The 10,736-nt window shown below is 47.0% G+C and overlaps 1 pseudogene; it reads right to left on the bottom strand.

The window, feature by feature from the left end:
• Positions 1–6,823: 6,823 nt before the first annotated feature.
• On the bottom strand, positions 6,824–6,941 carry LOC124560558 (annotated as a pseudogene).
• Positions 6,942–10,736: the final 3,795 nt, after the last annotated feature.

Raw genomic sequence — 10,736 nt, 5'->3', positions numbered from 1 at the left:
TAAGGAATTGCGAGACAGTGAAGCTACTGCGCCCATACAAGCTAGTCAATGGGCACGTCCACTGATTTTGCTTCCTAAACCTTCAGGTCGCATTCACCTCTGTGTTAATTTTAAGTCTACGGTCAACCGATAAACTTATCCGTTGCCACGCCCAGAGGATCTCATGGACAGATTGGGCGATGGTCACTACTTTTCAAAAATTGATGTCCACGACGCAAATCTTCAAATACCGCTCGATGAAGAATTTCAAAAAGTTTGTGTAGTGAATACTCATTTGGACTTGCCGGCCGAGGTGGTCTAGCGGTTCTAGGCGCGCAGTCCGGAACCGCGCGACTGCTACGGTCGCAGGTTCGAATCCTGCCTCGGGCATGGATGTGTGTGATGTCCTTAGGTTAGTTAGGTTTAAGTAGTTCTAAGTTCTAGGGGACTGATGACCACAGATTTTAAGTCCCATAGTGCTCAGAACCATTTGAACCATTTGGGCCTGTTTAAATATTTGCATTTGCCTTTTGGCAGTGCTTTCGCACCCGCCATTTTCCAGCGGTATTCGGAACAGCTGACGGTATAGGTGCCAAATTGTTCAAACTATTTGGACGATATTGTCGTAGCAGGTCGTACACCTGAAGCACATATTGCAAATTTACGTGCTTTGTTTCGTGTGTTATCCGATGCAGAACTAAAGTGTAGACTGGACAAGTGTAATTTTTTAAAACCTGAGTTGCAGTATGTTGGTCATGTCATAAACAGTCAAAGTGTACGTCCCCTTTAGTCGCATATGTTAGCCATACGAGATTTGCCATTTCCTCGCAATGTCATAGAAATGCAGTCATTGTGGAAAATGAATTACTATATTCCGTTCAAACCGAATGCTGCACAAATACCGGCTCCATTGCATCGCTTGCGTTGCGAGAATGTCCTCTTTGTTTGGTCAGATGAGTGCCAAGTAGCTTTTAAGAAACCTAAAGATGCTCAAGATTCTGAATTGCTTCAATCTTTTCCCTGGAACTATAGGAAAATTACACAGGCCATGGAAGCTGATTCAGATTTGAACATTTTGCTCAAATATATTCACACGTCTTGACCTTACTCAATGAATAGCATGAAGAACTCTGTCGTGCGCCCCCGCGCGGGATGAGCCGAGCGGTCTAGGGCGCTGCAGTCATAGACGGTGCGGCTGGTCCCGGCGGAGGTTCGAGTCCTCCCTCGAGCATGGGTGTGTGTGTTTGTCCTTAGGATAATTTAGGTTAAGTAGCGTTTAAGCTTTGGGACTGATAACCTTAGCAGTTAAGTCCCATAAGATTTCACACACATTTGAACATTTTTTTTCTGTCGTGCGCCGACACTTTTTCCATCAGCATAGCCTCGCTGTGCAGAAAGGTGTGATTCTTGTTCAAAATGGCAGTGGACAGACACGTGTGTTGATCCCTAAAGCTCTGCAAAAAGAAGTGTAGCAGTTACTTCGCCAAGGGGACTGGGGGATTGTTCGTACGAAACAGTTAGCGCGTGAAGACTGTACTTGGAGGGTATGGACACCCAAATAGAACAGATGACGTCACAGTGTCACGCATGTGTGGAAAACCAGTCCTCTCCACCACAAAAATTCCCTGCTTGGCCTACATCGCAGGGTCCATGGCAATGTGTGCACATAGACATTGCGGAACCATTTTGGAACTTTCGTTGGTTGATAGTGGTTGATCGTATAGCAAGTTTCCTTTTACTGTGCCAATGAACTCGACAACGTCACGTAGCACGATTTTCAGTGTTGTCCTCTATTTTTTGCCTCGAAGATTTACCTGAAGTCATAGTGTCAGACAACGACCCTCTTTTCGTGTCAAATGAATTTCAAGCATTCTGTGAACGCAGAGGGATACAGTATTTAACGAGTAGAGGACCGTTCCATCCACAGTCAAACGGCGAAGCGGAACGTTTTGTTAGAACTATCAAGCAGCAAATGGCCAAATTTCGTTCCGCACACACCAGGGATCAAGCATTGCAACTGTTTCTCGCCTCCTATCGTTGGCATCCACGAGATGGACCATCGCCGGCGGAATTGCTTCACGGCCGCCGGCATCGCACACTGCTCCACCCTCCTCGACATCCTGCGCCGAAGGAAGGCCGCAAGAATCGCTTCGTCCCGGATGATTGTTTTACAGCGTTTTTAGCGGCAGCAGACGGTGGGCGAGAAGCGAGATCGTCCGTCGACTTGGTACTTGCGTGTATATTACACTCCTGGAAATGGAAAAAAGAACACATTGACACCGGTGTGTCAGACCCACCATACTTGCTCCGGACACTGCGAGAGGGCTGTACAAGCAATGATCACACGCACGGCACAGCGGACACACCAGGAACCGCGGTGTTGGCCGTCGAATGGCGCTAGCTGCGCAGCATTTGTGCACCGCCGCCGTCAGTGTCAGCCAGTTTGCCATGGCATACGGAGCTCCATCGCAGTCTTTAACACTGGTAGCATGCCGCGACAGCGTGGACGTGAACCGTATGGGCAGTTGACGGACTTTGAGCGAGGGCGTATAGTGGGCATGCGGGAGGCCGGGTGGACGTACCGCCGAATTGCTCAACACGTGGGGCGTGAGGTCTCCACAGTACATCGATGTTGTCGCCAGTGGTCGGCGGAAGGTGCACGTGCCCGTCGACCTGGGACCGGACCGCAGCGACGCACGGATGCACGCCAAGACCGTAGGATCGTACGCAGTGCCGTAGGGGACCGCACCGCCACTTCCCAGCAAATTAGGGACACTGTTGCTCCTGGGGTATCGGCGAGGACCATTCGCAACTGTCTTCATGAAGCTGGGCTACGGTCCCGCACACCGTTAGGCCGTCTTCCGCTCACGCCCCAACATCGTGCAGCCCGCCTCCAGTGGTGTCGCGACAGGCGTGAATGGAGGGACGAATGGAGACGTGTCGTCTTCAGCGATGAGAGTCGCTTCTGCCTTGGTGCCAATGATGGTCGTATGCGTGTTTGGCGCCGTGCAGGTGAGTGCCACAATCAGGTCTGCATACGACCGAGGCACACAGGGCCAACACCCGGCATCATGGTGTGGGGAGCGATCTCCTACACTGGCCGTACACCACTGGTGATCGTCGAGGGGACACTGAATAGTGCACGGTACATCCAAACCGTCATCGAACCCATCGTTCTACCATTCCTAGACCGGCAAGGGAACTTGCTGTTCCAACAGGACAATGCACGTCCGCATGTATCCCGTGCCACCCAACGTGCTCTAGAAGGTGTAAGTCAACTACCCTGGCCAGCAAGATCTCCGGATCTGTCCCCCATTGAGCATGTTTGGGACTGGATGAAGCGTCGTCTCACGCGGTCTGCACGTCCAGCACGAACGCTGGTCCAACTGAGGCGCCAGGTGGAAATGGCATGGCAAGCCGTTCCACAGGACTACATCCAGCATCTCTACGATCGTCTCCATGGGAGAATAGCAGCCTGCATTGCTGCGAAAGGTGGATATACACTGTACTAGTGCCGACATTGTGTATGCTCTGTTGCCTGTGTCTATGTGCCTGTGGTTCTGTCAGTGTGATCATGTGATGTATCTGACCCCAGGAATGTGTCAATAAAGTTTCCCCTTCCTGGGACAATGAATTCACGGTGTTCTTATTTCAATTTCCAGGAGTGTATTTCAGGTCCAGATGGCTTGCAGCGCCGTCATCAAAATCAACTTCGCCACTGTCATGTGCACGATGATGTCTTTCCCCAGATTAAGGGATCCAGAGGACAGCGGGGCCACGCACTTGAAAAAAGTAATTCAGACATCTAAACAAATGCACTACGAGAAGAAGATAGCAATGTCAGGGAACAAAATAAAAACAATATGGCTTATAGTGAAAGAGGAGACTGGTAGAACCAAAAAGGAACAGGAGCAAATAGCACTAAGGGTAGATGACACATTAGTAACCGATGGGCATAGTGTGGCAAATCTATTTAACAAGTACTTTATATCCGTTACTGATAGAATGGGACTGTCAGGATTAGTAAATAACGCCCTGGAATATCTGAAACTAGCCTTTACAAATAGCTTCAGGTACATGAATATGTCACTCACTTCACCAAAAGAAGTAACTTCCATAATAAAATCTTTAAAAACAAAGCTTTCTAGTGGTTACGATGAAATATCAACAAAGTTAATTAAGGCATGTTCTTGTGAGTTTAGTACAATTCTAAGTTACTTGTGTAACCAGTCAATTATAACTGGGACATTACCTGACTGGCTAAAATATGCAGATGTTAAGCCTCTATTCAAGAAAGGGGATAAAGAGATACCATCAAGCTACAGACCGATTTCACTTTTGCCAGCATTCTCAAAAATTTTAGAATAAGTAATGTACAGACAGCTGCTCAACCATCTGACCACATATAACATGTTATCAAGAACACAGTTTGGATTTCTTAAGGGTTCTTATATCTAGAAGGCTATTTACACCTACAGCGAAAATGTACTTAATTCATTAAATAACAAGTTACAAGCAGCAGGTATTTTCTGTGATTTGTCAAAGGCATTCAATTGTGTGAACCACAACATCCTTCTAAATAAATTAGAATTCTGTGGTGTCACAGGCAGTGCTGCAAAATGGTTCAAGTCATAACTTGCTAACAGGAAGCAAAGGGTGTCAGTGCAAGGGACTAGTGAATGAAGTCATCAGTTATCATCAGAATGGGAAGAAACTACATGTGGTGTCCCACAAGGATCCATCTTAGGGCCATTGCTTTTTCTTGTATACATTAATGATCTCTCATCAGTTACACTGCCAAAAGCAGAGTTCGTTTTGTTTACAGTTGACAGAAGTATTGCAATTAATAGTATGTCGAGGGTAGTTCTAGGAAGATCTGCTAATGATATTATCGTGGATATTAATAAATGGTTTAAAGCCAACTCACTGACATTAAACTTCGAAAAGACTCACTATATGCAATTCAGAGCCTGTAAGAGGTTTCCAACCTGCATGTGCATAAAGTATGAAGAAGAGCAGATAGAAGAGGTTGACAGTCTTAAATTCCTGGGATTACAACTTGATAATAAATTCAGTTGGGAGGAACACACCACAGAACTGCAGAAACGCCTTAACAAATCTGTATTTGCAATTCGAGTGTTAGCAGACATAGGCGACATAAAAATGAAAAAGCTTGCATACTCTGCCTACTTTCAGTCCATAATGTCATATGGTATAATATTTTGGGGTAACTCTTCAAGTCAAACAAAAGTTTTCAGAGTCCAAAAGCGTGTAATTCGTATTATTTGTGGAGTAAATTCACGGACATCCTGTAGAAACCTCTTCAAAGAACTGGGTATACTAACAACTGCCTCTCGGTATATTTACTCCTTAATGCAATTTGTCCTAAATAATATATCCCTTTTTCCAACAAACAGCTCAGTTCATACATACAATACCAGGAATAAAAATGATCTGCACAAGGACTTAAAAGGACTTACTTTAGTTCAAAAAGGGGTCCACTACTCAGGAACACTCATCTTCAATAATTTGCCAGCAAACATAAAAAATCTAGTTACAAAAAAAATGGTTCAAATGGCTCTGAGCACTATGGGACTCAACTGCTGAGGTTATTAGTCCCCTAGAACTTAGAACTAGTTAAACCTAACTAACCTAAGGACATCACAAACATCCATGCCCGAGGCAGGATTCGAACCTGCGACCGTAGCGGTCTTGCGGTTCCAGACTGCAGCGCCTTTAACCGCACGGCCACTTCGGCCGGCAAATCTAGTTACAAATGAAGATCAGTTTAAAAGGAGCCTGAAAGACTTACTAGTGGCCAGCTCCTTCTACTCCATTGACGAATTTATTAGTAGAAACAAATGATGTATTGTACATGTTCATACTATTAGTATTGTTATTTCACCTTTAAAAAATTGAGGATCTCCTCAGCACGGATCTATGGAACGAAAAACTAATCTAATCTAATCTAAAAAAAGCAGCCGCCAGAGGGTGAAATCACGACACCGCGAGATGACCTCATGGAGCTTCCGCTTCCTCCGCCTCCTCTTGTCCTACCGATGGAACTGGACTCGCCCACACGGCAGTAGTCGCAGCCTTCATCTGGTTCATGGCATCAGGAGGTGGACGCGTACCCTTCTGGTCGTTTTCCGCGGGACGTTTCCACCAGAGCGAAGGCCGAATGGCGGGGTACGAGCGGAAGCTTGACGTCCCCTGCAACCACAACTTCCGGTACAGCGAAGCGCCCACTGACTCCCCCGCCGTTGTCGCACTCCCTATACGACGACGGCCCGTCGCTTTGGGGACGAGGAATGTTCTGGCATAACGACAAGGGCCGGCACGAAGATCAAGTACGTAACTACAGAGAAGGCTGTGAGGCGACGTCACCTATTGCACGCTGACTAGGACTGCACCACGACAGCAGCGGCCTCTGTCCGAAGAGAATAGAAGCGCCGCTCATGCCAGCCTAGGCCGCACTAGTAGACCCGGGCTAGAAGAGAGACGCTAATAGACCTGGACTGTAAGAAGCACTAGAAGAGCCGTGATTTGTGATTTATATGATTAACTTTCAGGGATATAGTATATAGCGAAGGATATTGATTATTTGAATGTCGCCAATTGCTTGCGACCCAGAGTTAAGTATTGTCAATCTCCTCCCGCACAGGCCATGAAGGCCCAAAGCAACCGACCGGCCACCGTGTCATCCTCAGACCACAAGCGTCACTGTATGCGAATATGGAGGGGCATGTGGTCAGAACACCGCTCTCCCGGCCCTATGTCAGTTTCCGAGACCGGAGACGCTCAGCTCCTCAGTTTGCCTCACAAGGGCTGAGTGCACTCCGCTTGCCAATAGCGCTCGGCAGATAGGATGGTCACCCATCCAAGTGCTAGCCCAGCCCAACAGAGCTTAACTTCGGTGATCTGACGGGAACCGGTGTTACCACTGCGGCAAGGCCGTTGGCTATTCTCAATCCACTTTATTGTAATAAAAACCGTTAATGCGATTTGCTTGTATGTTGTCTAGTTATCCGAGGCTTACCTTGTAGTGGCGGACCAACTGCCTGGTCTGACACAGTGGTCCGCTTCCACAGTGTTAATCACATTTTCCTGTAAGTCTGGTGTCCGAACATTTCGGGCACGTCCTTCACGGTTGCCTGGTGAAACGACCCTGTCTCAGACAAACGGCGAAACACTGTTGCAAACATTGAATGCTGTGGTTGTTGTCAGCGGGGACAGGTCTCCTGATACAGTCTTGTTTCCCGCCACCCGATGCCATTTGCCTTCCAGTAAGTAAAGACTATGTCGGCAAGCTCTCGATTCGAATACGGAACCGCTGTGTACAACACTGTATCACATCCACTACAAGATTAGTCAGCAAGAGAAGTGAATCGTACACAACATTAGCAATTACTGTGGCAGGAGAGGGAGTAGGGCATGACGTATGAGGAACAGTACCACCCTCTAGGAGGAAATCATGCATGCTGTAAGTGTGGCTGCATGGTACAGCGCGTATTAGACCGCAGTCTCTGTAACGAAGTATCATTGAGTACAAGGTCTCTAACATGGAAAGCAAGTATACTACTGGCCTTTAAAATTGCTATACCACGAAGATGACGTGCTACAGACGCGAAATTTAACCGACAGGAAGAAGATGCTGTGATATGCAAATGATCAGATTTTCAGAGCATTCACACAAGGTTGGCGCCGGTGGCGACATCTACAACGTGCTGACACGAGGAAAGTTTCCAACCGATTTCTCGTACACAAATAGCAGTTGACCGGCGTTGCCTGGTGAAACGTTGTTGTGATGCCTCGTGTAAGGAGGAGAAATGCATACCATCACGTTTCCGACTTTGATAAAAGTTGGAATGTAGCCTATCGCGATTGCGGTTTATCGTATCGCGACATTGCTGCTCGCGTTCGTCGAGATCCAATGACTGGTAGCAGACTATGGAATCGGTGGGTTCAGGAGGGTAATATGGAACGCCGTGCTGGATCCCAACGGCCTGGTATCACTAGCAGTCGAGATGACAGGCATCTTATCCGCATGGCTGTAAGGGATCGTGCATCCACGTCTCGGTCCCCGAGTCAACATATGGGGACGTTCGTAAGACAACAACCATCTGCACGAACAGTTCGACGACGTTTGCAGCAGAATGGACTATCAACTCGTACACCATGGCTGCGGTTACCCTTGACGTTGCATCACATACAGGAGCGCCTGCGATGGTGTACTCAACGACGAACCTGGGTGCACGAATGGCAAAACGTAATTTTTTCGGATGATTCCAGGTTCTGTTTACAGCATCATGATGGTCTCATCCGTGTTTGGCGACATCGCGGTGAACGCATATGTAAAGCTTGTATTCGTCATCGCCATACTGGCGTATCACCCAGCGTGATGGTATGGGGTGCCATTGGTTACACGTCTCGGTCACCACTTGTTCGCATTGACGGCACTTTGAATAGTGGACGTTACATTTCAGACGTGTTACGACCTGTGGCTGTACCCTTCATTCGATACCTGCGAAACCCTACATTTCAGGAGGATAATGCACGACCGCATGTTGCAGGTCCTGTACGGGCCTTTCTGGAAAACACGTCTGGTCAATGGTGGCCGAGCAACTGGCTCGTCACAATAAACCAGTCACTGCTCTTGATGAACTGTGGTATCGTGTCGAAGCTGTATGGGCAGCTGTACCTGTACACGCCATCCAAGCTCTGTTTGACTCAATGCCCAGGGGTATCAAGGCCGTTTTTATGGCCAGAGTGGTTGTTCTGGGTACTGATTTCTCAGGATCTATGCACCCAAATTTCGTGAAAATGTAATCACATGTCAGTTCTAGTATAATATATTTGTCCAATGAATACCCGTTTATCATCTGCATTTCTTCTTGGTGTAGTAATTTTAATGGTCAGCAGTGTATTTTCGGAAATGATTTCATTAGACCTTTTTTGTTCCATATCATCTCATCCATCAGTCTCTAGAGTTTATACACGATGGAAAAAATCGCCCTTTATAGGGATACAAAGATGACGTGTTGACCACTGAATTGCCGCGAAAAGCGTTGCTTGAGACTCGAGTTGTTATGGCTGCATAACGCTACAGCAACCGTTACATGATAATTTGATAACCATCGGAAGGGTTTCACCACTTGGTGGCAACGCATTAAGTTTGGAAATCCGATGGCGCTTTCCTTATGGACGCTACTTCCAGAACACCTGCCGGGACCATTTGCATTGTTCGCAGGCGGCAGTACGTGTGCCGTGCGGACAAAGCCTGATAGCCCGCACTGGTTATTTCTTCCGAGTATAGAGCATTACATACGAGGCGTTTGTTCCAGCGTTAGGTGCATTCACGGTCTGCCGTACTTCCGCGGAGGCAGCCGGAGACCGCAGATGAGAATGTGAGAGGAGGAAACGTGGCGCGAAGCCACCCTGAGGACGTAATGTGATTGCATTTGCAATGGTAAACGCCGCAGATAGGTTTCAAACTAATTTTCTTTCTATTTTCTCCGGCACGCTTGAGTATTCCCGCTGGAAACTGCTTCAAAGTTAACTATGACTTGCGGTTTTTAAAACTCGTCTAAGAGTAATTAGATTCAGTCGTTAAGAGTTTAACTGATTCCTTTTTTTACGCTGCTTACGTATTCGTTCGGCGCTGAAATTCTTTCGGCGAAATCGTATCGCAGAAATAAAGAGAATAAAGGCTTACGTTCAGTGTGGTCACCCTAAATGGTATCCCACTTGGACTATATATGTATAAAGTAATATTAATCGATAATAACATTATTTGGTCTTTAAGTATATCCTTTCAGAACATTGTGAAAACCTTACAAATAAAATGTTTTGGTTATGATAACGACGGAAATTTCACTTGCTATACAGGCATTCGGTGAGTGGTGCTATTTTAAGAAATTTTCCTTCAACTCTTATTCTTCGAAATTAATTGACAGAGTGCGAAGTCCTTGACGACAGCTGTGTTTTATGTACGAGGGCAGTTCAATAAGTAATGCAACACATTTTTTTTCTCGGCCAATTTTGGTTGAAAAAACCGGAAATTTCTTGTGGAATATTTTCAAACATTCCCGCTACGTCTCGTATAGTTTCATTGACTTCCGACAGGTGGCAGCGCTGTACGGAGCTGTTAAAATGGCGTCTGTAACGGATGTGCGTTGCAAACAACGGGCAGTGATCGAGTTTCTTTTGGCGGAAAACCAGGGCATCTCAGATATTCATAGGCGCTTGCAGAATGTCTACGGTGATCTGGCAGTGGACAAAAGCACGGTGAGTCGTTGGGCAAAGCGTGTGTCATCATCGGCGCAAGGTCAAGCAAGACTGTCTGATCTCCCGCGTGCGGGCCGGCCGTGCACAGCTGTGACTCCTGCAATGGCGGAGCGTGCGAACACACTCGTTCGAGATGATCGACGGATCACCATCAAACACCTCAGTGCTCAACTTGACATCTCTGTTGGTAGTGCTGTCACAATTGTTCACCAGTTGGGATATTCAAAGGTTTGTTCCCGCTGGGTCCCTCGTTGTCTAACCGAACACCATAAAGAGCAAAGGAGAACCACCTGTGCGGAATTGCTTGCTCGTCATGTGGCTGAGGGTGACAATTTCTTGTCAAAGATTGTTACAGGCGATGAAACATGGGTTCATCACTTCGAACCTGAAACAAAACGGCAATCAATGGAGTGGCGCCACACCCACTCCCCTACCAAGAAAAAGTTTAAAGCCATACCCTCAGCCGGTAA

This window comes from Schistocerca americana, chromosome 1 (genome assembly GCF_021461395.2).
Source record: "Schistocerca americana isolate TAMUIC-IGC-003095 chromosome 1, iqSchAmer2.1, whole genome shotgun sequence".
Classification (NCBI taxonomy): domain Eukaryota; kingdom Metazoa; phylum Arthropoda; class Insecta; order Orthoptera; family Acrididae; genus Schistocerca; species Schistocerca americana.
The sequence above is the reverse complement of the archived record's forward strand: the minus strand, read 5'-3'. Positions and strand labels throughout refer to the sequence as shown.